Here is a 3,204-nt window from a genome sequence, read left to right on the forward strand (position 1 = left end):
ATATATATATATATATATATATATATATATATATATATATATAATATACGTAGTATAGTTATTTTCCAGACAAATAAGCTAATTCTTTTCAGGTTTTTTTTTCACCTACCAAGTCTCTAGGCTAAGAAACTATGTGCAAGGCTAAGAAAGTGTCGAAGGATTCCAGTGACAAGGCTTCAATATGCGAATCGATATAAATCAACACCCACTCCCAAACTAAAATTTTCTTCGAGTGCAGGAATATAAAAATCAAGGAAAATAACATCAAGTCTCGGGGCATAATCGGAAACACCACTCGACTTCTCACAATCATGAGCCAAACTATGCTTTCCTTACGTTATTTCTTAGAAGAACTTCAACCTACATATTATGTCTAAGAATATTTTATTTAAATCTCTACAGGTACGCTCTAGATCCAGATCAAATATTGAAGAAAAGAGGATCCTCGTAGAAATATAGGATAGTTAGCTTAGTGTCAAGATTACTCCACCAACTGGAGCTTGTAATGTAACTTCATCAATAACTCCACCGATTGGAGGTTGTACATAGCAAACATTTTCAAACTCCACCAATCAGAGGCTGTACATAGCAAACATCATCAAACTCCGCCAATCGGAGGCTGTGTATAGCAAACATCGTCAAAATCCGCCAACCGGAGGTTGTACATAGCAAACATCGATAGAATTCCACCGATCAGAGCCTGTATATAAGCAAAAAAAGCAACACTCCGCCAATCGGAGCCTGTATATAAGAAAAAGAAATAACGCTCCGCCAATCGGAGACCACATCATAGTGACGTCACCGAAGCTCCACCGATCGGGGGCATGCAAGCACAACGACGCTTTCATACACTAACAATAATATGTCACATTACAAGCTTTACAAAGACGGATACATGCTTTTACTTTACAACCGCCCCGCCAAGTAGAGGTCTACATTACAAGCTTTACACGGCCGGATACAGGCTTTTACATTACAACAGTCCCAACAGTCGAGGGCCTTTACATTACAAGTTACTTTACCTATATCACATTCACAACACAAAAAATGGGGACATCAACAATCGTTTGGACATCTACACTCTACTCTTTACATTCCAATTTCAATTCATAATTTTTGAACCGCAACAGGTACTTTTCACCTTTTTACATGTTTTGCAGGACAACACATTATAACGAGAAACTCCCTCTAAGAGGCAAACTAGGGCAAGTTGGTGCAATGTCAAGCATCACTAGCTACGTCAATGATTCACTTTCAAATCTCAGCTCGACTCGATTTTCAAAAGTTTAGATAACTCTCTCAGGTTTCACTTCATTATAACCCGACACTGGGGCATTCTTTTAAAAAATTATCCCTCTACCATAAGTCTCCAGAAGAAATTTCTACGGAGCATTTCTCATTCATGTTCTTTAGAACTATATCTCGTCCATCTATTCGTGCTAATCTCTTCAAACCTCACCATCAAAACATTTCAGTATTACCATAATTCGATACTGGGGCAAATTTTTCTAACAAAAATTTACTCTGTTCCTACACTCTCGAACTACATATGGCCTGATTTCTCATGAAACCTGAGATATGTAGGCAACTCAGAAGCCAGAGTTCGGCCATAACTCCATAAACATTTCTTGCCAAGTTTTGCTAAAGGTGTATTTTAGTGGGTCACCTAAAATTGGATCGTGTCAATATTTCTTTGTCCACGTCTTCTCTACTCTCTTCCATGGACAAAGAAAGGGGTAAACTGTTGACACCCAAGTTTGGCTCTCCGCATTTTGTTTAACTAAAGTTTTAATAATAATAATAATAATAATAATAATAATAATAATAATAATAAAAATAAAAATAATGAAATATATATATGTTACGAAATTGTAGGAATACGAAAAGATTTTTAATTATTATTTACTTTGTTTAATAAATTTATTTCATAAATACTATTTTTTATAAAAATTAAATATATTATATAAATATTACTACTGTCTCATTTTTAGATTTCACGTCAAATAAATATTTTTCTTAAGGGTTAGCTCGATTTTTCCAATTAAATATAATTTATATTATTGCGATGAATATTTTTTTTGACATTTTTAAAATTAGGAAGGCTTAATTAATTATTTAGTTACTATTTTATATTAAATTTTTTTCAAATGACTAATTTTATCAAATAAGTTAGTTTTGTAAAATTATTATTGTTAATTTAATAAATTATAGCTATTTAATAAAGAAAATGTTATAATTTAAATAAATTTAATTTGAACAAAATTTGGCAATCCAAGTATTTTAATTCGGCCAATCCACGTGTGCCACATTAGAAGCACATGGATTGTGCTTCATCATATTCGATCTCAACCGTCCGATTTGATCTAAGGGCCCAATTTAATTCAGTATATATATATATATATATATATAACTCTTGATTAATTTTGACCATCCGATCAAACGATCAGACGGCCCAAAATAACCAAGACTTTTTAGCCTTCCCAAAATAAACTCCACCGCCCCTACACTTCTCTTCTTTCCCAGAGTTGCCACCCTATACTCTGTATTTTTCTCAGAGATCACGTTCACCCTCCCCTTTCATCTTCCCCAAAGATCACCTCAACGATCTTTCTTTTTCCAGAAATTGGACGCTCCAGGCTCCTCTTCCATTGTCTCCACCACGTGATCCCCCATCTTCCCCTTCATGATTTCTTTGTTGTTTCCTCTGAGAGTCGTGTTTCCAAGAATTCAAATTTTGAATTCTTGGAGCCCAAATCGACTATAAAAGGAGGACTTAAGGTCTCAACAAAAGATCCAGGAAAAAAACAAGAAAATCCAATAATCGACTGAGAATCACAAAATAGCTCTACTTATTTTTTTGTACTTCTCTGCTTTTGTTTTTGCTTTCGACTTTTAATTTGGAAGTTGAAATCCTTGACGTCAAAGTTCTTGTTTGCTGCTCCACACAAGGTCAGTAATCATCCTCGTCTTACATTTTGTTTTCAATTTCTAGTAATAAGATTATAATTTTGTGTCGTTATCTCGATTCTGCCCATCTAAATTCGTTCAGTTATAAAAATGGTTAGTAAAGATTAGTGTCAATGAGAGGGACTTTTGATTTGCCAATCCGATTATGTGCGTGTTTTATTTCTCTAAATGTAAATGCTACCTCTTAGACGTATTTTGTACACAGAGTAATTTCAGGCAGTAAACTTAAGTCGAATC

Source organism: Solanum stenotomum, chromosome 11 (genome assembly GCF_019186545.1).
Source record: "Solanum stenotomum isolate F172 chromosome 11, ASM1918654v1, whole genome shotgun sequence".
Taxonomy (NCBI): domain Eukaryota; kingdom Viridiplantae; phylum Streptophyta; class Magnoliopsida; order Solanales; family Solanaceae; genus Solanum; species Solanum stenotomum.